Below are 27835 nucleotides of genomic sequence, written 5' to 3'. Positions count from 1 at the left end.
AGAAGCTTTATTCATCTGGGTACAATGAAAATGCCCAGGGTTTGAATGAAACGTAGTGTCGTGGTAGCTTTCAGATTCAGCAAGTAAGAGGGTTTGGGGAAAATGAATGGTGGGGATTTTTGCAAACACAGGGAAGGGTGGGAATTTGATTTACATTCCATTCCTACTTCCAGTTTACTCATTGTTACTTTCCCAATGGGTTGACTGCACTCTAAACTAGGTAACAGGCTCTCTTATTACAAAGGTACAATCGAATGGCACACTGATTATCCACTTTCAAATGATGCAATGCATTCATTCTGCTCATTTTGTGCTGTACAAATGGTTGCCAAGCCCTAATTCATCATATTATTTCCAAGTGCAATTATTCCACATAATTGTTCCCTACCAAGTCCCAGAATGCTCGGGACAACTTCTGGATCTTCATCCAAATCGTCTTCTTGTAACCCTACATGATGAAGGGCCCTTGACCAAAACATTGGTTACCCTTTACTTCCTTACTGACCATAAGAGATAGGAGCAGAAATAGGCTATTTAGCCCATTCTATGGATGCTGCATGACCTGCTGAGTTTCTCCAGCACTTTTGTGTATTGCAGTCGACCACAAGCATCTGCAAACTTTTGTTTAACCGCATTGTGAATCTATTTGCATTTTTTAACTGAACTTCATGCAGTGGAACATACTCAAAATGGTCAGTGACACTGTCTTTCTCTACAGCTTCACAGTGCTGGATGATCTTATATATTGACTATCACTTCAGAACAGAAGAATAAGTGTTTTACTTCATTAAAAGAGTATTAGAAACTTTTCCTATGAAATTGAGGGTTCTGAAGATAGGACATAGTTATAATCATTAATATCTAATGTATCTTATTGGGATAAGGAATGATGTAGATTTATGTAGTTACCATTCTGGATTAGGAGGATGAAAAGCTTTGTATTTGGCCTTGACTACACAAGCTTCAATTCACCATGAGCACAAGTTACTAAGTCAGCATTAAATTGTTATTTTTGGTAAAATACCCCATCTCTTTATTTGTCCTACATAAGAGATCACATTGTCATGTAAAATCCCAAGAGCAAGTGAGCCTATTTTACATATTCCCCATTCTGTTGCCAGGGAGGATCATTACTGTTCTTGTTTGACTACAGCTATGTCGTAGGACTTGGTGATGGATAGAACTGCAACTACAATGCCATATCCTAGATTCATCAAGTTGAAAAATGCACCACTAATTGGAAGGTAGCGATGCTTTTAACTAAATGTCTAATTAGAATAAGTAAGAATTGCAGTGAAATAAACTCATGATAATATTCATCAAAATATGTGAGCCAAATTATCCAGTTCTCCATTCCCGTGAACGAGCAACAGGAAAGCATGACATGGAATAACCTAATTCAGGTAAAGGAAATGCAAGACAAGCAAGATATGTGATGCATTTTTTAGAATTGATACAAATGGTCTGAACTGATTGCACAGCCCAAATAGTATAGTTCTCCTTCCATGTCGGAACAAGCTTAAGAAATGATTGGTGTATCAAAAAAATAATGAGAGAGTAGAACATTCCAGTCCATAATTGTAGAAGAAATTACATAACATTTGAAGGTTTCATTGATATTCATTCTGAAGATATGTGTGGTGACCCACACATGGGAATGCAAGCTTTAATCATCTGCCCGGTGAGAAAGAAACATAAACTATCTCAAAGAAATAACATTCTTTATCAAATGGCAAGGCTGAAAAGGCAATTTTTTTTAAAAATGTACCTTTAAAATGATGTACATGCAGTAAAAATGATTGCACTGGCTACTGAATGGCAGTCTTATTTGAAGTTAGTTTACATAGCTGAATGAAGCAATGATCAATTCCTATTTCTAATTGTGGAAACATCTTTTGAAACAGTTTCTGCATTTCCAAAATTAAGCAGCAAATTTGGACTAGAGTCAATGAATGTCCTATCAACCTGTTGCATGTCCATCATTTTCACATAGATAGCCTCCTATGACATTTTATTTTTTCCCCACTGACCATAAGAGATAGGAGCAGAAATGGGCTATTCAGCCCATCAACTCCATTCCACCATGCAATCATGAGCTTACCCACTTTCTCACTTAGCCCCAAAGCCCAGCCTTCTCTCTATAACCCTTGATGCCCTGGCTAAACCAGAACCTATCAATCTCTCCGTTCAATACACGCAATGACCTGCCCTCCTCAATCATCTGTGACAATAAATTCCACAGATTTACCACTCTCTGGCTGAAGAAATTCCTATACATCTCTATTCTAAGCAGATGCCCTATAATCCTGAAGATGTGATCTCTTGTCCTAAACTCTCCTTCCACGGAAAAAAACTTGATGCCGCTTTACCCATTGAGATCACCCAGCAGGTTCTTCATTGACTAAAGATACCTTTCGTGAAGACATGAGATAATTCATACTTGTTGCCGAAACTCTATTTCTTTTACCATTACATTCCTAGTCCTGTGGGAAAGGACCTGAAATTCACTCACATGCTGTGTCATGGGTTACTGTGGCATCAGGGTGGGGGGGGGGGGGTTCTCTTGTAGTAGATCCCTTTCAAAATAGATGGAAACATTTAACATAGAAGGGGTACTATGTTTCCTGTATCATTATCCAATGATTTCCTATCTCAATAATTGTTCAGCTTAATTTGCAGTAGAGGGAACACAGAGCTCCCTTTTGAGGCTTGAGTGTGGCTAACAGGTTAGCTGAAGGCCCTCTCACTTCTGTTTCTGACTTGTGTTAATGGAAAGAACGATAGCATTGGAATTGATTCAGAGCACATCTGTATTATTTCCAACAAAAGAGAATTTACACAAAGCGTTCTTTATCACAGGATCAGAGGGGAAGAAGGCCACGCCCCTTCAACCCTGTTCTGCCATTCATTAACACCATATGTTTGCCGTTCACCCAATTATCTTCTTAGTTTTAGTCATCGAAAACCTACGACATTGGTGTTTGCAGAGAAAGTTTCAACTTTAAAAATACTTTTCATTTTACACTCCAGTAAAAAAAACTTTTAAATCTTAGCACTTGTTCAGTTTAAGACCCTTGTCCTAGAATCTCAATTGAAAAAAGCACCACCCAATTCCTGTTGATTTCAAGAAATTTTCAGTCAGATCAGCTGATAACCTTCAGGAATTATAACATAGTTTGTGTTATATCTTGTTATAAATTCACCCTTATTTGTCCATATATATTTTGGCTAATTCACACTGTACTCTTCTAAAACCACCATTTCCTTCCAAAAGTATAATCCAAGATCTGCTTAGAATAGTGAAGCTGCTTTTGCAGAACTATAGCATAACTTCTACAGTGCCAGATTAAGGTATTGTGGGGCCTTTAGCAAATATTTTAAAGAGGTCCTAAATAGTTCCAGCTGGCACATGCGTGGTGAGGGGGGAAGAACCCCCAATGAAATTACACCCCCATTGAAATTACTCCCCTCAATGGTGGACAGTAACCTCTCCCTTCCCAGCAGGATAAGGGCTGGAGCCAGGGGACGTGACGTCTCCCTGTTAAAACAAAATTTACGTCGGGGACGGTGGTGGCTGGTGGGATGTGGGATCAATGACCATTTTGGTTACCCATAATCACCCATGCAACTGGAAACACTCTGTGTTTCCCTGGCACTGACATTGGCAGAGCAGTTTCAGCTGTGTGGAGGATTGTGCTTAACCAAGACGGCAATTGCTGCCACATTGAGTTGTCGCGCGAGCTGCCGAGGATAGTCTATGTTAATAACCCCCGATTAAATTTAAGATGAGCGATTTTAACCAATTATCACCTTCAATCGGGGTTATTAACACAGACTATCAATAGATTCTGATAGCCACTGCACAAAAATGAAAACAAAAATATTTCTCATAACTCATAGAAAATAAACAAGTGGGCCCTTGAAAATTCGGGGCCTGTGGCATTTGCTACTCTTGCTATTACATTAATCCAGCTTTGAACTTCTACTTTTGTGTGCTTCAAGTAAAGATCAATATATTAATAGATTGAGACAGTTACCCAGCCAAATTTTGCTGTTCTGATAAAGGTTATACTTCATTCTTAACTCACATACTAAAAGGTTGATTATTTGATCAAAATTACTCACAAGAAGTTCTGCATGCAACATTGTATCAAGTGTTTATTGGTAGTTTATTGGTACATAAACACTTCTCACCCAAACCAAAGGCAAAAATAGGGAAGATATAATAAAAAGACATTCAGTAGATGATGAGTGGGAGGATATTTTCAAAGTAGCTCAGTTAATCTTTTTTAAACGTGTTAAAGGGCTTAAATCAAATAAACAATTGTATAACCCACATAATGCTCATCAAACCCACTCAGTGGTAAACCAGACGTTTCCAGTAATTATAAAATAGGCACTTTTCTCAGTCTGGGTCTGTCATCAGTAAATGCTTCAAACTGAAACCCTCATTGTGTTACGTCAATAGATGGGAGATTATCCTAAATGTTGGCATTGCAACTTGAAGTGAGTTGAAGTCCATGTTTCTATGGCAGAATCCATCACTTTGGAGGATGAACAAGATCATAGAAACACAGAAGGAAGAGACCATTCAGTTCCTCATGATCATTTAAAAGTAATTCTTGAGAATTACAACACATCAAGTGTTCATCCAAGGTCTAGAGGACCTTCACTATGATGAATTTCTGCCTTCACTGCTCTCTCAAATAGGAATTTTCAGACCTGGATTGAAAACATCTTTTCTTGAACTCCCCTCAAATACTATTACTAATTTCAATGTATTATTATGTGACAATAAAAGGAACCAGGAACCCTGGAGCTTAATTTCCTTATGAGTGACTATCCCCTTGGATAAAGGAAATCCAATTCAAACCCCTGAATTGTTTTTTGATTCTCACTACATTAGGGGAATAAGATTGAAGAAGGAAAACAAACTATAAATAAATGTGGCAACCATCACTTAATAATTTGCAGAATTTTGGGAAAAGAGAAAGTAATTGAGTTATTCAGCACTGCAGGCCTGTTTCTCCAAATTGTCCATGCCAACCAAGTAGTCTACCAAAGCTAGTCCCATTTACCTGAGTTTGGTCCATATTCCCCAAAACCTTTCCTCTCTATATACATAAAATGTCTTTTGTCCACCTCCACTCCTTCAACTGGCAGCTTGTTCCATATACCTATCACCTTATGTGTGAAAAGCATACCTCTCAGGTCACTTTTAAATCTTTCTCCTTTCACTTTTGACTTATGCCCTCTTGTTTCAGACTCCCTTACCTATAAAAAAAGATTGTCTGCTTTCACTTAATCAAAACATCTTCATTGTTTTATAAACCACTCCTAGCCCACTGTTTAGCATCCTACACAGCAGGAAAAAGAGCACCAATCTACCTTGTTGTTCCTTACACCACAAACACTCCAGCCCCAGCAGCATCCTTGTAAATCTGTTCTACATCCTTTACAGATTAATGACATACTTTCTACAGATGGGAGACCAGATGGATGTCATGGAGCTGGAAAGGGTACCGTGGCTCGCTTTCTTTCAGGGAGTGCTTCTTTCTCCCACCATGCCAACATCTTCGTTTCTTCTTCAGTTTAGAGATGATAATTGGGCAGCGTCAGACTCTATTTCTTCTTCATTAAATTGAGGCTGTGATGGAATTAGGGGATCTTGGATAAAATCTCCAGCGCGAGATTTATGGAAAGGGATTAATCCAGTTTCTTCAATCGGGTTTCTCGTCAGCCTCTGATAATCCAGAGAAAGCAACCTAAGTTTGATCATCCTCTCCATATAGCTCATATTCTCCAATCCTGGCAGCATACTGGTAAGCCTCTTCTGTCCCCTTATCAAAGCCTTCACACCCTTCTTTAGCAATGGGATTCCTGTCCCATTTGGTCAAGGCAAAATTTATTCATCTGCGGAGTTATCATGGAAATTCAAAACTACCCTCTCTCTAACTAATGCACCCACCAGCAAGACATTAGTTGAATAGCTGAAGTTTATTTTGAACTCAGGATTGGTGCTGATACAGTTACGACATTCAAAAGACATTTGGATAGATATATGGATGGGAAGCATTTAAAAGGATATGAACTAAATGCAGGCAAATGGGATGAGCCCAGAATACAAACTTAGTCACAATGGATGTTGAGCCAAAGGACTTTCGGTGCTGTATGCCTTGTTGCCTCCAGTGAAGTTGATTCACTTCTGGGCCAATTCATGGTCATTGTGAAAATGATCCAAACAATTCCACCCTGTATCAATTGTATATCTAAAGATGCCAGCCTGTGTACAGTGCTCCTTAGAGCTGATTGACATAAATTGAATGATCAAGATATAACCAATAACCCATAATTATAACTCACAAGGAGCAAGCTGGCAGTTTCTTGAATTCAATCGATGTTTTGCTCTCTGCATTTGTTTACCTCAGCTTTTACCCATCAGTATATTTCTAACAGTTCTGCTCGATAGTCTCGAGCTTAGAGCAACCATTCCATTTAGTTCACTGTATAAATACACACTGAGATCTTTATTTAGTGAGATAAGCCTTGGAATGGCATAGGGCAATCATGACACAGCACTTAAGCTATGTAGATGATGTAGGGTTGCGTGGGTGGGCTTGTGTCCGGATGTGCTGAGCATATACTTTTCCCATCTCATCGAATCAAAAGGCTACTTAGCATAGAAACAAGCCCTTTGACCTGTTTCCATCTGAGCCAATCCTATTTATCTCTGTCTGGCCCATATTCTTCTAACCATATGTCCATGCAAATGTCTTTTAAATGTTGTAATTGTACCCATCTCCACCATTTCTTCTGGCAGCACATTCCACACACCCACCACCTCACATGTGAAAAGTTGCTCCTCAGGTCCCTGTTAAGTCTTCCCCACCCCTTCACCCCAAACCCAAGCCCTCTAATTTCAGACTCTCCTAACCCTGAGGAAAAGGCTGTGACCATTAACCTTATCTGTGCACCACCCCCCGCACCCCATCCCTCCCACATGCCAGGAAAAAATGTCTTTAGTCCGTAATGTACCAATGTGGTGGGAAAACTCAGCAGGTCATACAGCATCCATAGGAATTAAAGAGTAACCTGCCAAATTTCTTCAGCACCTTGGTGTATTCATGGCATCAGCATCTGCCGACTTTCTTATTTAAGTCCCCAGTCTCTCCTTATAACTCACTTTTTTCCCTCCTGAGTCATCCTGGTAAACCTCTGCATCACCTCCAAAGCCAGTTTTTTTTAAAAATATTTTCGTAAAGAAGTTAGAACATTACACAGCACCAGAATAGGCCCATCGGCACATAATGTCTGTGCTGAACATGATGCTCTAATGACACAAAGAACTCATTTAATTTGAACATATTATTCAGAACTTTAGTAACCTATAATTATTTGGTTTATTTGGTAACCATGGGGAAAGAAGGAAATTCCACTTCCTCCAAAAATAAAATCCCTACACATTTCAGACTGAAGTTCTCCTAAAAATGAACCTCTTTTGAAATCCGTAATATTGCATAGGATTTTTATACTCTCGACTGCAAGTTTTTCAGTGAACAGACTCATAAATTAGCCACAAAACAATTTATAGATGACCTTTTCCGAGGCAGAGTCCGGGCATTTCCCCTCTGAACTCATTATTCCCGGTGCAGTGCTATTCTCTGCAGCTCCACAATGGCATCATGACATCAAAAATGATAGCCAACCAATCAGAAAGGATGGAGCAAGAAGCTGGCACTGTGCTAAGAACTCTGCTCTATTTTAAAACTCATGGGATTAAGTGACTGGAGCTTTCATCATGTACTTGACCTCTCTCATTAAAAACAGACATCTTCTTAACTATTATACCAGTGTAATACTATCCGATGTGAACAACTCAAGCAACTGGACTTTTTGAAATGATGAATTCTATGATAATGAACCTTCAGTTTTGTAGCATTATGTGCTATCTAGTTTGGGGGCCTTCAGAATAATTTGTGCTGGAAGGTGTTCAGCCACACAGTGGCAGGAAGTGAAAAACCACAATGACTTAAAAAATCTGAAATTAGCATTGCTGCAACGGTTAGTTTCCGCACAAAGAGGGCTCATTGTTGCCTTGGCTGTTGCAATCCCATGTGGCATTTACTGTTAATTTCCACAAACTTTCTGTGATTGGTGAGCCACTATTTACACACCACCTGACTGAAATGAGTGGAATAATGAATTGGATGGGCTGGGGTGGTGGTGGTGGATGGTGAGGGAAACAGCCACTGGTAAGGGGGTGAGTTCAATGCTCAAGTTAAGATGACTACATCTTTGCCAATGAGTCAGTTGTGCATTTCCATTTTACTTTCTTTCATCCGCAGTGTCGATGTGGATCATGATCCAATGTACACAAGATTAGTCAAACACCTTTGCTAGTGTATATTACATAGAACCTGAGTATTCAATTACTCTTTGTAACTGAGCAGCTTAAACACTGACCACAGCCTTTTGCAATCATCTGATTTACAGCTTGTGATAGTACAGACTCTATCACCAATGTGTATATGTACAGATTGTAGTGTAGGATGATTGTGATTAGCTGAGAGCATAGCCACGCCTATTGGCAGGTCTTAAAGGGTTGCTCTGAGCCAGACCAGGTCATTCTGGACTGGTCGACCTACATGTGATACGCTCCAATCTTCTAGTTAATAAAACCTTTGGTATGGATCAACAAGCCTTTGATTCTTTCAAGCATTCCACACAGCTATAACTTTCTGAGCTATTTGTTAACATGAAAGGTCCTGGTAAGAGTGATCAGGGTAAATGATATTAAAAAGTACATGCTCTCCATTTTCATTTGAATTGGTGAGAAATTCACAAGAAAAGGAAGTTGATCACCTCAAATTGGACAAGATGGAAGGAGCATTAATATCTGTGCTTCTTTTAAACAATCAAAGAACTATAAGCTACATCTGTTTTGGATAATCACTTAGTTTTACTTTGATTTCTCAAATGGGCCATATTTTGAGGGGAGGTGCTTGCATTACCCAAAGACCTCTGCAAATGGGGTCGCTGAATTGCTGAGAATTCCTCACTAATAATGCATTTGAGTCCAATGTTAGAGTTCAAAGCTGGTGGGATTACCCACCTCTTAGAAGAAAGGATTCCAGTAAGGCTTGGGATCTATGTAATGCATTTTAATTGCAAAATTATTGATTGTTTTATTGCTTTAAATTTTTTGATATTTTTAAATAGACTTGGAAAGTTGTTGATTGCATAGTAAATATAAAGCTTTTTTTAAATCGTGGGCTTTGCTGTGGTCTTCACACACAACTGGACGAATATTGCGTGGCTCCACACTCACTGTGGGGGATGGACACTTTCAAGTGGGAAGTTTCTGCAGGATATGACACCAAGCTAAAGTTCAGAGATCAGCAGACTAGAAGATATTTAAAAGATTTGTATTTCTAACACTAATCAGGGAGAAAATGAAAATTCAGTTTTACACTGCAATTAACTTTCACCTGAAATCTTTCTGCACACTCCCTGTTCACAAAGACCACATTATTGCTACTTCAGCAACTGTAAGGATGAATTTTCCTCACTCAAATAGACTCTGTTGTAATGGATTAATCCAATGTTACAAGGAGCCACAATTTAACAGAAATTTGGAGCAGATTTGAGAAAATGAAACTTGGTTACTACTTTATCCACTTTCCCACTAAATATTACTTAAATTGTAGAAGCAGGCACTATAACCACATTCAAAAGACATTTGATCAGATTTATGGATAGGAGGAGCATAGTGAGATATGACCCAAAAGTAGGCAAAAGGAAGATTTATGGATAGGAGGAGCATAGTGAGATATGACCCAAAAGTAGGCAAAAGGAAGATTTATGGATAGGAGGAGCATAGTGAGATATGACCCAAATGTAGGCAAAAGGAATTAGACCAGAATGCCAATTGGTCAGTAGGGATGAGTTGCAACAAAGGGCCTGTTCGATGCTATAGGACTCTGTGACTCTGAACACTGGTGCCATTAGCATTCAAAGTTTGTAGAAATGATCAGTCACCAACCTTTCATCAGATTTCTGCTAAAAATATAAAATGAGATGCAAATGGAACAATTACAGAAAGTTATTAGTCATCTTTCTGATGCTGTCTTTAAAGAAGTTTTAGCATCAGCTATTCATCTAGTTACACGTGTACAGTCAGATGCTAATGAACTTGAACTTAAACCATCCATGATTACGAATCCACTAAGTACAAAGCAACAATTCACAACAATCGATGGGAGTGAATTAAGTCTATATATATTATCAGAATAACCCAGTAAAGGGCACGTTACAAACGTTTTGAGTGGAAAACATATGTATCCTTGACAATGTAGGGCTTGGTGAGGAGGGAGTGATGTGCATATGCATATCTATAATCTCATCATGTATGTCCCTAAAGGATATTTTAAAGAGTTGTGCACTTCTTGGCCTTCCTTGACAATATCCCAAGTTGTGAACATATTCAGGGTGAAGGCCTAAATAACAACCAATGCTTCAAAATTTCTTCAGTATTAATGTACTATGGAAGTTGGCTATGATAAAGGAAAGAGGTATGAAGGGGAAATCTCGAGGCATACTGAAAAGCCATTCATTTATAGTAGAGCCATATTAATGTCTTACAAATTCATAGTCAACTTCACCATTTTACCTCCAACCACAAATCATACTTGACATACAACTTAATAATGAACAAGAGAATCTTCTATTAGAAATAAAATCTCTTCACGGGTTGACAAATCAAACAAATTAGCACTTCAGAAAAACTGAACAATGACGTTATTGAATTGTGTTTTAAGGTTGCTGGCAGGCCAAATGCTGGAACAAAACTTTGACCTAAAAGGCAACGTGCTTGTGAGATACTCTTTTCCAAGCAGAAGAAACTTAAAATTCTATAGGACCCCAAAGACTTAACTTCAGTCATAAAATTTAACATTTTCTTGTTGGCACTGAGGGCAGCTGGTGAGATTGCACAGCCACAGATTCCCAAGGTCTAAAATTGGGATTTCTCTTCCCTGGCCAAAGCTGGGATTGTCATGAGGAACTCATTGGAATGAATAGAATCCTCAAAACATTGGTGTAATGGATCACCATGAAATTCATCCCAAACCGTTCAGGACCCGGAGGGAAAAATTGATACACAATTCTTGGCCAGGGATGGTTATGTTTCATTTTATCTTCGGTTGTGTTATGTATCTCAAATTGCTTCCTGCTGTGTTGTGGACTTCAAAGACACATGACCATTAATTGTTAAATACTATTCCATTTACACAAACATTGACTTTTTTTAATGGTTAAAACTGGAAATAATTTTGATTCTGAATGAATATTCTCATTCATTAAGTGCACAATTCAGATGACTCATATTTTATATGATGTGCCTTTGTGTGTGCATTGTAGAGTCAGTGAAAGAGGACCCAAAAGAATTGAAGATAAATAGAAAGAGATGAGGACAAAATGTTAGAGGAGGGGTGAGCTATATAAAAGACATATAGGTTTAGCCGGATGTACAGAAGAGAGAGCAGATGCTGGAAGATGAAGCATAAAAACAATCTGTGGGAGCATCAATGGGAGACCAGGAAGGTCAACCTTGTGGATTGGAACTCTTTATCAAGGCTCCTTGAGAGATGTCAAAAGAGAAGTTATTCAGGATGAGAATAAGTTTTGCCTGGTGGATGAGAGTGTTGGTGGAGAGAAACTGGTCTGAGAGAGAAACTATATGTACACTTGGATGGACAAGGACTGTTTAGGAATTTGTCTGCATGGTTTTATGTCTCACAAATCTAATTGAGCTTTTTGAAGATATGGCCAAGAAGGATGACAAGGGCAGATCTGTAGAGATGGCATATATAGATATCAGCAAGGCATTTGACAAGACGCCACAAAGTAGGCTGCTCTGCAAGGTTAGGTCATATGTGATCCAGGGTGAGGTAGCCTGTGACTATTGGTGTGGAGCTGGGTTCAGTGATGAACCTATTGCTGTTTGGCATCTATATTTGATGAAAACGTACATGGCATAATTAGCAAGTTTGCAGATGACAGTAAAGTGTCTGATATCATCAGGAGTACTGAAAGTGGCATCACAGATAAAATGATCAAAAAGGCTTTTGGCATGTTAACCTTCAACATTGAGTATATAAATTGGGAAGCCAGGTTTCAGATGTCTAAAATGTTGGTGAAGCCCCATTTGGAGTATTATGTTCAGTTACAGTCACCATGCTATTGGAAAGATGTTGGTAAGCTGCAGAGGGTGCACAGAAAATTTTCTTGCCAGACTCAGGGGGAGGGAGTGCTGAGCTATAGGAACAGGTTGAGCAGGCTAGGGCTTTATTCCTTGGAGCGCTGGATGATGAGGGGTGATCTCATAGAGTTATACAAAATCATGAGAGAATTGAATGAGGTAAACCCAAGGAGTCTTTTGCCCAGAGTAGGGGGAAACAAGAAGTTTAAGGTGAGGGGGTGGAGATTTAATAGAAATCTAAGGAATAACGTTTTCACTTCAAGGGTGGTGAGTATATGGATGGGCTGATGGAGGAGGTGGTTGAAACGGGCACTCTCGCAATATTTAAGAAAATTTTAGACAGATACATGGGTAGGATGGGTATGGAGGCATATGGGACAAACATCAGCATGTGGGTCATACAGGTTGTACATTTTGGTTGCTTTGGGCAAATTAGGCCAAAGGGCCTGATTCCATGCATGACTCGATGACTTTTTTTTTCTCCAACTGATGCTTTCAACCTGCTGAATTTCTCCAAAAGATTTTTATTTTTTTTTAACTTTGATGTAATTTAACAGTCCATTCTAGCACACACTCCCATGCTGCTCAAATACACAAATTAACCTATAAACACCGTGCTTTTATCTTTTGAGGGAGGAAACCAGAGCACCTGGAGGAAGCCCACGCAAACACAGGGAGCACGTATAAACTCCACACAGACAGCGTCAGATTCAAATCTGGGTCGCTAGCACTGTAATAGAGTTGCACTAACCACTACTCTAACCAAATTTGATTTTATTTTTGATTGAAGTCATGTTATGTGAGTCAAGGACTCACACAAATCCAAACAAACAATACAATCTTTCTTAACAATAGTATATAACATACAGAGTCCATTTTCCCCCACCCCTCTTCCCCCATACCCTAATATGATAAAGTTTATGCAAATTAAACAAACACAAAAATTCAGTTATCAGTAAAATCACAGACCATTAAAGGAATTTAAGAAAAACCCAAAATAACCTGAAATAAAAAAAATAAGGTAGAAAATACATGTCATCTGTGCCACGACCTACTTCATTAATCTCAATCATTCCACTTCTACCACAGATTATTGCCTTTCTTTTCTTCAGAAGGGGAAGAATTATATCTGCATACCAAGGCATTGCAGGTAAGATACCACACCCTCATGAATATGTCATATTTCCTCCTTAAATTATACGTGCTTTTCTCCACGGAAATATAACTTTGCATTTCCATATTCTATCGTGTGGTATTCATTTGGGAGTTGGAACTTCCATGTGGCCATTATACATTTCCTGGCTACAGCCAAGGCGACCTTCACAAACTGAATTTGGCACCTGGACAATTTAAAACAAACATCCATAATTTTTACTAGAAGGTACAATTTTGAATCTGTGGAAAATTCACCTTTGTAATTTTTTTCAGAATGTCCCCCAGGACCGTCCAGAAGAATCTCACCTTTGTACATAGCCAGGTTGAGTGGATAAAGGGTCCAATCTCCACACCACACCTAAAACACATTTCCAAATTTCTGGTTTGGATTTATGTAATTTTTGTAGAGTGAGGTACAGTTGATGCAAAAAATTATATTACATCTATACCTGGCATTAATGACTGCTGTCATGCTGTCCCGACTCATTTCTGACCAACACCACTCATGGATTGTTGTCCCCAAATCCAACACCCATCTTTCCTTTGTCTAATGTAAGCCCGGCTTTGGGCTCTCACTGTGGTGTAGGAAATACATTATAGGGATAAATCTTCTTCTTCTTTGGCTTGGCTTCGCGGACGAAGATTTATGGAGGGGTAATGTCCACGTCAGCTGCAGGCTCGTTTGTGACTGACAAGTCCGATGCAGGACAGGCATGCAGTGGTTGCAAGGGAAAATTGGTTGGTTGGGGTTGGGTGTTGGGTTTTTCCTCCTTTGTCTTTTGTCAGTGAGGTGGGCTCTGGGGTCTTCTTCAAAGGAGGTTACTGCCTACCGAACTGTGAGGCGCTAAGATGCACGGTTTGAGGCGATAATATATTTCCCCTTCAAATTGGTGTCTCCATGGCACTACACATGGGCAGGTCCATAAACAGCCCAAAGTTATCCCTTAAGAAAGATCTTAGCTGAAGATAACAGAAGAAAGTTTTATTCGGCAAATCATACTTATTCCTCAGCTGTTCAAATGACATGAGCCGCCCCCATTTATAATAATCCCTGATACACCTGATTCTCTTCCAGCACCAAGTGTCCAGGATCTTATTATGCAGAGTCATAGGTTTTAATTTGTTCTGCAACAAGGGTATTTTAAGAGATATTCCCACCTTTAGCCCAATACATTGATTTATTTTTTTTTGCCACATCTAAATTACATGTTTTAATATGGGGTTGTCTGTTAGCCTTGATATCAATTTAGTGTTCCCCTTATATATTTACTCTCCTGCTATATTTTCTCCTACCATGTGTAGTCCAATTTGTGCCGAGGTGGAGGGTATCTTTTCCCAATTTATGAATGGTTGTCCCAATCCAAATTTCTCAAATACTTTAAATAAAAAGTCCCATTCCAGTCTGTCAAAAGGCCTTCTCCACATCCAGGGCTACACCGCACCCAGGTCCACCCCCGGCTGTGCCAGGTGCACATTATTAGGTAATCTGCATATGTTATCTGCTGATTGTCTCGTTTTTACAAATCCTGCTTGGCCTGGATTTATTAATCTCAGTAAATATTGAGCCAATCTATTGGCCAGTGCGTTTGCTATAATTTTATTATCTACATTCAGTAATGAAATTTGGCCTATTGAAGGCAGGATTCAATGGATCCCTGTCATTTTTTGGGATCACCATAATGATTGCTGTTGAGAAGGATTCCAGGAGGGCATGCCATCTTCACTGCCTAGCCCACCATCCCATAATAAGGGGCATTAAAAGATCCTTGAACCCTTTATAAAATTCAGTGGGGATCCCATCCTCCCCCGGTGATTTGTTCACCTGAAATGAGCCCAGGGCATTCTCAATTGCCTCTCTAGAGAAGGGGGAATTTAGCCCCTCTTACTCATCTTGATCCAAATTTGTTAGTTCCAAATGACAAGAAATAATTTATCTTGGTTGAATCTCCCACTGATTCTGATTGATAGAGATCTGTATAGAATTTTCTAAATGTTTCATTTATATCCTTTAGTTTATATGAAATCTTGTCTCCCCATTTGAATTTGATTAATTGTTCAGATCTCTTCCGCCCTCACCTTCCAAGACAAGACTTTATGGGGCCTTTCCCCCAGCTAGTAATACTGTTGCTTCAATCTTAGAATCATATTTTTTTTTATCCTATTTGTTTGCATTGTATTGTATTTGAGTTTTTATTCATTAAATTTCTATATGTATCCTCAGATTCTGACCTTCGATGATCTTTTTTCCAATTGGGTTAATTCTGTTCCAAATTGTTTATCTCTTTCATATGCTCCTTTTTAATACCCTTGGTGTATCCAATAATCTTGTCCCTTAAATAAGATTTCAGTGTATCCCATAATAGAAAATTATTGGCAGTTCATCTCACAGAACAACTCTATTTGAGCTACAATAAAACTACAAAATAACAATTTTCCCAACAAATTAAAGCACCATCTATTTGCTGTGGCCTGTTTATCTGGCATTGCAAAAGACAGAGTCAAGGGTGAATGGTCAGACAGTAAGTGAACCATATACTCAATTTCCACTATCCTACCCTCCAATTGGGCCAATGCCAAAAATAAATTAATTCAAGAGTAGGAATCATGTTGTCCCACATAAAATGTAATCCCTCTCTCTCGGATGCTGCCTTCTCCAAACATCTGTTAAATTCAACTTTTTCACAAAGGCCAGGGTTGTTTTCACTGCCCTGAGCCTCATTACTTTTCTCGCCTACTTGACCAAGACCAGATCCAGACAACAGTTGAAATCCTCTCCAATCAAAATATTCTACACCCTTCTGTTACTTTCAAAAATATATTTTGTATAAATTGTTCATCATCAAAATTCAGGACATGTATATATTGGAGTGTCCATTGTTCCAAGTATATCTGACAATGAATCATCACAAATCTTCCTGCTGGGTGAATGACCAAGCCCCAGACCACCACCAGAACACTCTTTCCTATGAAGATGGCCACTCCCCTGGCTCTAGAGCTAAAGGAGGACATCACCACCTGAGCCCTTTTTAACTTTATGTTTCTTAATTTGTGAGATGGGTCTCCTGTAGAAACACTATATCATTTATATTTTTTCTGCCAAAACTTTTTTACTCTTTACCAAACCATTTAGTTCATTTATGTTAAAACTCATAAATTTGATTGTCTTATCTATTACCCCAGAGCTGCTTCATCATTTTCCTCCCCTTCCTTCTTTCATTATGGTACTTATCCTCTGTCCAGCTTATCCTCCTTGGATTCCTCACTTAGACAACCGTGCTGCAAATAAAACCTAAACAAACTAAAAAGCTAGAAGCAACAAATCCGTAAAATAAATAGCCAAAAAATACACCCATTCTTCCCATCCTTCTTGACCCACCCCCCTTCCCCTTCCGGTACCAATATCTGAGATACTGGTGCCAACTCCCCCATTATTTTGGAGTGTGCCTATTGTACCCATCTAATTCCTTCACTATTCCTTCTCCCCTTCTTAGAGCTCTCCACATTCATTCTTTATTTAACTTTGACATTCATATTTTTAAACATTTAAACATTTCCAGCTATATTCTTATCCTTTTCAGTCTATACAATCATTCCCTTAATTTCCCCTTTTTCCTCCATTTATATTACTTTCAAGAGGATGGCTTTTACTTAACCCATTGCCTCCCTAGCATCCAGAAAAAAAATCTCCCCTCCCAGGCTTATTATTTTTTAAATTGCTGTGTGAAGGAGGGTGAACTCTATCCCTTTTTGCCTTAATTTTGTTTTTACTTAATCAAATTCTTTCCTGCGCCTTAATAGCGCTCCCATTGCTGCTGCCAGTAAAATTTGCTCTCTGTCCTGGTAGCAAAGGCATTTAGCTAGGATGGAGCGGAGTGTTTGATCTGGACCCAGGTAAGGAAGCAAGAGACCAGTGGGCCCTTTCAAGTTCCAGTTCACCCACAATTTTCTCCTTCCCCAACACTTCTGGATCCACTTTTTGAAGAATCCCACCAGATCTCTTCTCTCCACACCCTCATTCACCCCCACTACCTTGATGATATTTCTCCTACTGTAATTCTTTAGGGAGTCTATTTTTCCCATTCCTTTTCCCTTTCCCTCTTTTCCAGTCTTTCTTCCATGCGCTCAATTCTTTCTTCTGTTTCAGTCACCCTTTCAGTTAAATTGTCCAATATTTCCGTAATTACATTCTGGTCTTCCACCAATGTTTTTAATGCTTTTTAAAAATCTGGCCAGTGACCTCCATTGCATTGAGCCCACTGCCTCCTTTCTTTTCTGTCTGTTATCTCCTTTGTCCATATTCTTTCTCCTTTTTCCCATCTTCATTTTCCTCCTCCTCCTCCTCCTCTGACATCATGCCCCTCAACCTCGCATATTTCCCCCTGGTCCCGACACCTCTCTGGCCAAGCTGCTCCTGCTGCCCACAAGGCCCGATGCCGCACCAACTGCGGCTTCCTCCTGACTCCTGGATGAAACGCCCAACCAGGTAGGTCCCTCATCCTCATGGCGGGCCATGGTGCCTTCTCTGTTGCCACCGTGGCCTTTGACGTTGCTGCCTCTGCCTCGCACCACTCCCACTATCTGCAAACTCCCTCACCGCATGCACCCGATGGCACTCCTGCCACTTTGATCGCAGCTTTCCCCTGGTCTCCTCATGTGTTGGCCCCACTGTGGCTGCCTTCACTCACCCTCTTCTAGTTGGGCAGCCTGATGCTCCATTCCCACCACTGCTGTCCGACTCTGGATAAGCCCAAGATTGGCCTCTTCATCCTGACCATGGGGTGAGCCTTTTGATTTCTCTGTTCCTTCTGGGTTGGCTGTTTTCAGCTTCTTGCACATTCTTCTTTAACTTTTCTTTTTTTTTGATATTTTCTTCCTTTCTGTTTTTTATTGGTGGGGGGGGGAAAAATCTCTTTTTTTGTCTTCCATCTTCTTTTATCTTTGGGACCTCTAACTTCTTGTTGTCTTCCTGCTGCCATTTTGCGACAAAATTGTGAAATGTGCACTTTCAAGCCCTGATTTCTTTTTTCATTAATTATTTCAAAAGCCGATGTCCCCTGAACTCTTCTAGCCTTCCTCACAAAGCCTTGCTCATGATATTTTAAAATATAAATTCATATTGTTAGACATTCCATTCCATTCCTGGTTTAACCTAACACTGATGTTAATTTTGGCAACTGTGCTTACAGTCTTCAGCATTCTTTTGCTTCTGCAATAGCTATCATGGTTAACCTGAGTTTTTACTGAAAGAGACTACATGCCCACGCACAAGACAATTCAGCCCACAGGCATCAGTGTGGGCATTTCAGAAGGTTCATCATGCATCTTTGCATGTTACATCAGCTCCTTCTCACTCACAATTCAAGTGCAAAACAAACCAATTTGCCAAATGATAACTAGCTCCATCAAAAGCAGACACAACAAAAAGTCCAGGCTCTGAATTTACTTAATTCTTAGCTGAAAAATAATGAATCTAATATATGAATCAAAGAATTTGGAGAAAAATCAGATCTACTATCATTAATGTGATTACAGTCCCCATTGGTAGGATATCTCTCACCACTACATAGACAACAGCTCATGTGGTGCCCTATGAAATTGACAATGAGAGAGTATACAAAAAAATGGGATAAATCCAATCCAACAAATTACCGCCCAGTACATATACGTACTTTCAGTCATCGAATTATTGAACTGTAGAACATGGAAACATGCCGTTCAGCCAAACTTATCCATCCTGACCAAGTTGTCAACCAGAGCCAGTCCCATTTGACTGAACTTTTCCAAAATCCATTTAACTCATTCCTATACACGGGCCTGCCCAACTATCTTTTAAGTGTTCTGATTGTACCCACTCCAACCATTTCCTCTCGCAGCTCATTCCAAATACACATCTGTCATCTGTAAACTGTTAGAGGTTGTCACGAACAGTTGTTCTGAATGATGGTTTGCTCATTAATTATCTGGTCATTGTCTCAGATTATGTTAGTGATGTTCTCTCAGCTGCAAATTGTATAATAACCTTGGTCTAAGCATGGGCCAAATCACTGAGAGTTTCAGCTCTTGACATCAAGGTACCATTGGATGAACTGTGGCCTCAAGTACCTTGCTGAAACTGACACGATGGACACTCTTTGTAGGTTGTAAACAAAAGAAGCCCATTGTGATTATTTGAATATATCAACAGTGCTGAGATGGAGAAGAGCTTCAAGTTCTTCACAGCATATGAGTATACATCACCAATAACTGTCCAGCTCTAACCACATTGATGTTACAACCAAGATGTTATACCAAAGACTCTACTTTCTTAGAAACCTGAGGACATTCAGCATGTCTCTGACGTCTTAAATTAGCTTTTACAGATGCACCATATTAAGTATCCATGTCCGGATACACCCAACCTTGGTATGGGAATTACTCTACCCAAGACCACAATAAACTACAGAGAGGGATGAACACTGCTCCAGTCATCAAGCAAACCAACCTTCCCTCTATCAACTCCATTGAAGCCACCCATTGTCTTGGATGTGCTGCTAACATATTAAAGGACTAATCCTAACATGAGCCAGAAGATCCACGTGTTTGAGAACTCAAACCTCCAGATTCAAGAACCACTTCTTAACCCCAGTTATTAGAATGGATCTCACACTGGCAAAAGAAAATGCCCTTGAGGACGATGACCTTGAATTGTCCTTTATTATTGCACTGTTTTTGTTCTTTTGACTATATCCTGCATAATTTGACAGCTGTAACACTACTCCTGACACTGTTATCTTAGTGCTTTGTATATTTGCTTGTTTATTTATTATTGACTACCTGCTGTATGAGTTGGATTGCTTGGATAACACACAAAACAAAGCTTTTTACTGTATTTTGGTACACAGTTTAGTCATCCATTCGTTATTGGAGGTTGATCATTTTGCTCTAGGATTTTCTGAAAGATTTCTTCAGGGCACTCTTCTAAACTTGATTATCAAATACCTTCTTTGTCAGAAATAGAGATGTTTGTCATTGATTCTTCAGTGTTTAATTCCATTAACTTTATTTCCAATGATGAAGAGACATGGGTATGAAGCAGCATGGTTAGTGTAAGAACTCAAAAATGCTGAAAGAACTCAACAGATCTCACAGCCTCCATAGGAGGTAAAGATATATAACCAATGGTTTGGGTCTGTGCCCTTCTTAAACATATGACCAAATGGTAGAATATAAGGGATATTAACACCTAGTCCTACATAACATACCTACTCTACCATCTGTGCCATTCTGTACCTTAATTATGATAGAATTTTAATACCTACTCTACCATCTGTGCCATTCTGTACCTTAATTATGATAGAATTTTAATCTGAAGTTGTCATTTGAAACTGTAATGGGCCACTTCCACTACTTTAACCCCCAGGTGGCATTAAGGGCGGCATAGTTAGCATAATGCTGTTACAGCACTAGCGATCTGGACCAGGTTTGAATCCCTTGTAGTCTGTAAGGAGTTTGTACCTTCTCCCCATGTCTGTGTGGGTTTTTCCTGGAGGAGCCAGTTTCCTCCAACCCTTCAAAATGTACTGGAGGTTGTAGATCAATTAGGTGTAATTGGGCGATAGAAAATCGTGGTCCAAAATGACCTGTTACCATGCTGCAAGTCTTTATTTTTTTTTAATTTCCGGGCCAATGTCCATTATTTCTAATGGATGTGCATAATTTAAGGCATCTCTTAGGTCAGGTGACCTAAGAGATAGGTATAGACGATGAGAGCCATTAATCACGTGGATGGCCAGATTCTTTTTCCCAGGGACGTAAAATGGCTCATATGAGATAAAACCAACCCCTTGAAATGTTTTGGGAGGTTGGCTTATCTCATTTGAAATCTTGTTTGCCTGCCACTATGGATCAACATCAATTTACCTACCATGCTAATAGGTCAACAGAGGATTCCATTTCAACTGTGCCACACTCTACTATGACCCACCTGGATAGACCAAACTCTTATGTAAGATTACTATTTATTGATTATAGTTCGACTTTCAACACGGTTGTACCATCAGAGCTGATAACCAAACTTTGTTTGTATGATATCAGCTCATCCCTTTGTAAATGGATTCCGGATTTCCTTACTATCACACCCCAGTCTGTTAAGTTGGGCAATGTTTTCTCCTCCAGTATCACCATGAACACCAGGGTTGCGTACTGAGCCCCCTTTTGTATTCCATCTTTACCTCCGACTGCATTCTTATGTACAACTCAAACTTAATTATGAAGTTCACAGGTGACAGCACAGTGGTAGGCCTGATGAGGTTCAGCACCTTGCCTTGTGGTGTGTTGAGAACAATTTGTTACTCAATACCCAGAAGACAAAAGAGATCATTTTGGATTTTAGACAAACGGGAAACCACATGCACATCCTGATTTACATCAATGGAGCAGTGGTGGAGCAGTTACAGAGCTTTAAATTCCCAGGGGTCCATATCTTGATGATCTCACTTGGTCTTTGAATTAATCAATGTTTATCAAAAAGGTACAACAATGTCTTTATTTTTCCGAGATGTGTGAGGAAGTTATACCTCAGCCCCAGAGTGCTGTTGGATTTCAATAAATGTACTATTGAGAGTATTTCGGTGTGGTACAGGAATTGTTCTGCACAAGGCAACCCAGCAGGTAGTGAAAACTGCCCAGTGGATTGCTGGAATGGAATTGCCTACCATCGAATCTATCTAAAGGGAAAGATGTTTGGACAGGGTGAGGAATATCATTAAAGTCACAAAACACCCTAACCATGAACTATTTACCCTCCTACCATTGGGTAGATACTACAGGAGCCTTCACTCAAGAACTGCTAGATAAAAAGAGCTTTTTTCATGAAGCCTTGATAAAGTTAAATACCAATTCATGGCATTGAGTGGTGCTGCACTTACATTTCAGAATCAATAATCCTTTTTTGATCAATTTATATATTTGCGGTCATATTGTACATGGCATATTGTGTGTATTTATTGTATTCTATTTTATATTTTGGATAATGCTAATCATATTTAATTGGCTAGTATACCAGCATAATAACAATAAAGTGTATTACATTACATCACATCACATATTTTTAAAATACTTGGGAATAAAAAAAGGGGGGATGTAAGTGGTCAGTTTTTCACACAGAGAGTGGTGGGTGCAGAGGCAGATACAATAGGTTCGGTTAAGAGACCATTAGATAAGTATGGAGAAAAATAGAATCATAGGAAATTCTAGGGCCTATTAGATATTAGATCGGCACCACACTGTGGGCTGAAAGGCCTGTACTATGCTGTAGATTTTTATAATCTATATATGAAACCCCGCCTGAGATACTTGTTCAATGTTTGCTTTCACATGCAAGAGTATGGAGATTCCTGTCAACTCTGAATGATAAATTCAGCCCTCTTTTGCTGCACACTGACTACATCCTTCCTATCAGCAGTTGGTCTCTGCAGTTGGAGACACTGCCAGCCATCAGACCAGTAGTCCAATGTGTCTGTAAATGATTGTGTTGGATTCCGAAGAGACCAGGCATCCTGAGGGCGTGGGAGGCAGCAGATGAGCCACCACCACAGGAAGGCAGGCTAAGTTAAGCAGCTGTAAAATCTATTAATTCATGGCAGAACCAGCCTATATACCAAAATGAATAACCATCACCTGCAATGCAATCTTTTAAGAATCCTTAATGATTTCTGTTAGAGTAACAGAGCTCATTCTATCGATGGCCTAAGGAGGATTTAACACTATATTACAACTGCAAGAGACCCTCCTGTAGTTCTGACACTGTCACAATTCAACTCACCAACATAATGCCACTCAGCATGAAATCGCTGAGCAAAACTACTCTCGTTACAACATTTGTGCATGAGAAAAACATGCGGAGAACATGTTGAAATGGTTGAAGTCAACAAGCTGTGCAGAATTCAGGAGCTGGCTGACTAGTGAACAATCAGAGGTGACTGTGGAATGTGTCCAAGTAGCTGGCAGTTGGCTCTCAGGTGTTTGCTGCCATAGCCAACTGACAGCAAAAAAAAAAATGGCTTCCATTGTCCAAGATGCTTCTAAATGCTACAGCATAAATAAAATGGAAGTATTAATAGTTTAACATGTGCCATGTGTTACCGGAAAGAAAAAAAATACAAATATGAATCTCAAATCAGAGGACACCGCTGCAATATAAGGAGGTAATCATTTCGGGCAATGGTTCTCAAGCTTTTTCTTTCCACTCACATACCACTTTAAGTAATCCCTATGCCATCAATGCTCTTTGATTAGTAAGGGTTTGCTTAAGGTGGTATGTGAGTGGGAAGGGAAGGTTGAGAATCACTGCTCTAGACCCAATTGCTTCTGAAATATTTGCTTGAGAAAAATTGTCATTGGCCCATTTCCTTGGAGTTATGAAACCGTGCACATAATGAGTCAATTAGGTACGATTAAAACAGTGGTTTTCTAACTTTTTCTTTCCACCCACTTACCACCTTAAGCAATCCCTTACTAATCACAGAGCACCTATGGCATAGGGAATACTTAAAGTGGTATGTGAGTGGAAAGAAAAAGGTTGAGAACTACTGGTTTAATATTAATGTTGTTTTTTTTTTGTTACTACCCTAAGTTTTTCTTTTTGCTTCTTCTTGTTTAACCTGTGGTACTGTACAGTTCTCAAAAGACTAATAAAGTTATTCCCATTTACTTTCACTTCTGTATCTCATAAAAGAGTTGTCACATTTCAGAATTCTTTATCTGTATTTTCATCAAAGAAATTCGGGTGAACTGTTACCTTCAATCTGAGTTTTTCTAAAAAGGTGTATTCTAAGATTTATTTCTTAAAAGGCATTTGGATTGAGAGTCTTAGTTTGCAAGATGGATGTTGCTTTCCCTTGAGTTTTCACAATAAATGATTTATTACCTTATGTCAATACTTGAAGTAAAACCTCTCACCATTGCCTCACAAGCCACTTCAGTCTCCAACTGTAAAGCAAATCGTAAAAAGTGACATTTGTTTCTTAGAAACTATTTGAGGTACTTGTTAATAGAGAGCCAAAGGTTCTATATGCAGCGAAGCAACTTGTCAAGACTTCTCTGGCAAACTCCCAAAGCCTCAACCACTTTTAACAAGAAGGGCCAGGTTAGTACATACAGGGGAGCATACATCTCGCAAGTTCCTCTCAAAGTTTCACATCATTCTGTCTTAGAAATTTGTCACGATTCCCTCATCAAAACTGGCTTTACAGCCATAGAGCTTGACAGCACAGAAACAGGCCCTTTGGCCCCACTCATCCATACCAACCAAGTTATCTGTTTGACTGTGCAGCCCATATCCCTTTAAACCTTCCTCATCCACATACTTGCCCACCTGTACTTGTAAATGTTACAATTGAACTCACCTCTCACTTTCTCGAGACTCCAGTCTTTCTCGGGTCTCCATAAAGGACCCAGATCTAAAATATTGGCCATCCATCCATCATGCTGCTTGACCATTTGCATGCCCGCGTATGTCAAGCTGATACTACTAGCTCTTTCCTCCAGACATCTGGCGTACATGCTCAGCAATCAGCAGTGCCTTCACACATCAATAGCAATCATTATTATTAGAACTGGAGTGTGTGAGGCCGTGAGCATTCATATTATTAAATAATGTTTACTCCTGACTATTTAGTCAATTGCAAGGTAATTTAAAGCATTAGAAAGTCCTCTCGGTGTCTGCTTTGGCTGACGCTGCAGACTACATGGCAGACTTTGAGTGATTTCACTGATCAGCCTGTTTAAGCCTGTTCAAAATAATTTGCAATTGACTAATTTTGCCGTTTCCTGAGTGCTTAGACATGTCCTGATTTTGATTACTGTATCAGCACAATGTGGGGGGTGGGGGTGGGGGGGAAACTTGAGACATCTGAAAAAAAAGAAACTTCTGGCTAAATTATGTTCTGTTTACATGCCAGGAAAACACTGCAAACAAAGCAAAAACATTTTGTGTCTGGTACTATTAAATCATCTGCGTTTCCCTTCCTGGGTGGCCCTCTGCTCCTTGCCAGTGACTGAGGTGGAGCAGAGTGAGTGAGTAGGATTGATGATTGGGAAGCTAATGAAGAAAGAACAATGGCAATGGCACTCATTGGATAGCCTTCCCAAAGAGCTGGCAGAGGAAGAGTGGGGTGAATGGTCACTTTCTATATCACCTTTTCCTACAACTTTCCTCCTCTCTGCCATCACAAAAGAAATGGGCTGCAACCCATGCAAGTCAAACTTACCTGCTTTCTGTGACTGTAAAAACCCTGGCATGAAGTTGGAGTTTATGAGCATTAAAACAAATGAGTTACTTTGTCCCATTTGGACATCACCATCATGCTGCCATCACCACTCAGTGATTCTGTGAGTATCATTCATACAGAAGCACCATAATCAGCCATTCTTCATGTGTGCACTTAGATGTCAAAACTCAACTGGAATTTTTGACCAGGTGACAAGGTGTGTGGGACAGAGTCACAATGGATTTTTAAATATTGGCCCACGAGTCAGTGCCACCCAATTTACCTACATCCCCCTACATTTTGAATGGTGGGAGGAAACCGGAGTCCCTGGAAAAAAACCCAAGCAGATACAGGAAAAACATACAAACTCCTTACAGACAGCACGAGATTCAATTCCCAGTCCTAATCCCGCTGTATAGGCATCACACTAACTGCTACACCAACTGTGCCTGCCCCTTGGAATTAGAGCATTCCTTTGATGACATTCGTCTTGCTGGATTTGTCTTGGCCTAAGTCACTTGTTGTACTCCACCTCAAGCCTAATTCCCATATCGAGCATGACTGAGCCTACAAGGTGTACATACACACTGAAGCAGGAGCAAGGTTAACATATCCAAAGTGGCAAAATGTAAAATGTAAAATTGAAATGAACAATCTCACCAATTTGCATTGGTCTCGTAAATCTACAGATCTGAGTCTTTTGATTTACCCATTCACCTAACAAGAGGCAACAGCACAAAGACAAACACTTTCCAAGTATCCAGTGTCACAAAATGGGCAACACAATTGGTGTAGCGGTTAGCGCAATGCCTTTACAGCACCAGTGATCCGGACCAGGATTCAAATCACACACTGTCTGTAAGGAGTCGTTATGTTCTCCCCATGTCTGTGTGGGTTTTCCCCTGGGGCTCCAGTTTCCTCCCACCAAATGAAAGTGCCAGGGGTGCAGGTTAATTTGGTGGCATGGATTCTTGGGCCGAAATGGCCTGTTACCGTGCTGAATGTTGAAATTTCAAATACAGCCAGGAGAAGGAAATGAAAAAGGACTATTTATCAAAATGTGGTTGGGTTTGGAAGAGCAGGCAGCTCAAAAGCCATGGCCACACCATCAGGCAAATAGTCTATGAAACACTGTGATATTGAGAAGAACATGAAACATTGACAGTAATTAATAACCATCTCGATGGCTCAAGCTGTCAGAAAGACTAAGTGCATGCACTAATGAGAATAATTCTCATAACTGCTTGATAATTGTCTATTGCTGTGACTCTGGAGGCAGAGCTGATACTACCATGGCTTTGCTGTGTTGGAAAATCTCCAGGGTAAACACCACTAAGGGGTTTTTTTAACTTTGTCACCAATATTAAGCACACAATACATCTGAGGATTTATGCACATATCCTTTCTGGCTCATATCCAGCTCAAACATAATTCGTTTTGAAGAGCTTGGTGCATTATTTGTTCTGTTACAATTGAATAAAATGGTTCAAGCATTGTTTAAATCTACTTCGGATAATGAGCTTTGAATTGCATAATATATTACCCTCTACATCATAGTTTAACAGGTAGAATTAACATCTCTGTTTTCCGCACTGCTGGCTAAGCAAATTAAGGCAGATTTAATTGAATTAGTTGAATACAAAAATGGCAATCACACTAAACAACAACCATCAGTGCCTTTGACTTTAGGAAATGACCCAATGTATATTAGAAGACAAAAATTAACACTGACTCTAAACAGTGAGAATGTGAGATATGGAGATGAACCGTCAAAAAATTAGATCTCAAAGAGGAATTTAAAGGACTAAAGAAATGTGGAAAGACAGTTCAGGGCAGAAATTTCATAGCCTAGATCAGTGGTTCTCAACCTTTTTCTTTCCACTCACATACAACTTTCAGTAATCCCTTTGCCATCAGTGCTCTGTGATTAGTAAGGGATTGCTGAAGGTGGTATGTGAGTGGGAAGATTGAGAATCACTGCTCTAGACCCAATTGTTTTGCTTGAGAAAAATTGTCATTGGCCCATTTCCTTTGGAGTTATGAAACTGTGCACATAATGAATCAATTAGATAACGATTAAAATGCTGGTTTTCAACCTTTTTCTTTCCACCCACTTACCACCTTAAGCAATCCCTTACTAATCACAGAGCACCTATGGCATATGGCACTTAAA

At 39.6% G+C, this 27835-nt stretch overlaps 1 long non-coding RNA gene across 1 annotated transcript in view; it reads right to left on the bottom strand.

Annotated features, from left to right (window-relative positions):
- The window catches only part of LOC138764025 (uncharacterized), a 32439-nt gene extending 6581 nt beyond the window's left edge, over positions 1-25858 (bottom strand). Inside the window, exons 1-2 of the long non-coding RNA XR_011357966.1 lie at positions 25663-25858; positions 24321-24382 (exon numbers count right to left, since the gene is read on the bottom strand). This is a non-coding gene — a long non-coding RNA (uncharacterized lncRNA). The remainder of the gene's footprint in view (positions 1-24320; positions 24383-25662) is intronic.
- Positions 25859-27835: the final 1977 nt, after the last annotated feature.

Source organism: Narcine bancroftii, chromosome 1 (assembly GCF_036971445.1).
Source record: "Narcine bancroftii isolate sNarBan1 chromosome 1, sNarBan1.hap1, whole genome shotgun sequence".
Classification (NCBI taxonomy): Eukaryota; Metazoa; Chordata; class Chondrichthyes; order Torpediniformes; family Narcinidae; genus Narcine; species Narcine bancroftii.
This window is presented reverse-complemented; position numbering and strand designations above follow the sequence as displayed.